The sequence below is a fragment of the Arachis duranensis genome, chromosome 3, assembly GCF_000817695.3.
Source record: "Arachis duranensis cultivar V14167 chromosome 3, aradu.V14167.gnm2.J7QH, whole genome shotgun sequence".
In the NCBI taxonomy this organism is placed as follows: domain Eukaryota; kingdom Viridiplantae; phylum Streptophyta; class Magnoliopsida; order Fabales; family Fabaceae; genus Arachis; species Arachis duranensis.
In genome coordinates this window covers 80,795,361-80,795,863 of record NC_029774.3, presented here as the reverse complement: position 1 = coordinate 80,795,863, position 503 = coordinate 80,795,361, and positions in this window count along the sequence as shown.

Genomic DNA, 503 nt, shown 5'->3' with positions numbered 1-503 from the left:
TTTCTGGATTGTTGTAATTTAGCTTCTCTTAATTTTCTCTTCAGAGTCCTTTCAGGTTCTGGATCAGCTTCAACAAGAGTGCCTTTATCCTTGTTCCTGCTCATAAGAAAGAGAAGAAAACAAGAAAAGAAAAAGGAATCCTCTATGTCACAGTATAGAGATTCCTTTATGTCAGTAGAAGAAGATAGGGGTATAAGAAGAGTGGAAAAGAAACACAACTGTGAGGATGGAAGAGATGTGAGATGAGATGTTAGGATATGAATGAAGAGAGGTGAAGAGAAGTGTTAGTAATTAAATAATTAAATAGAAAAAGAAAAGAGAAAGGAATTTTCAAAAATAATTTTTGAAAAAGAGTTAGTGATTTTCGAAAATTAAAGATGAAATATAATTAAAATTAAAAATTAAAAACAAAAAGAATTTTTTGAAAAAGAGAGGGAGAAATTTCGAAAATTAAAGAGGGAAAAGTAGTTAGGTGGTTTTGAAAAAGATAAGAAACAAACAAA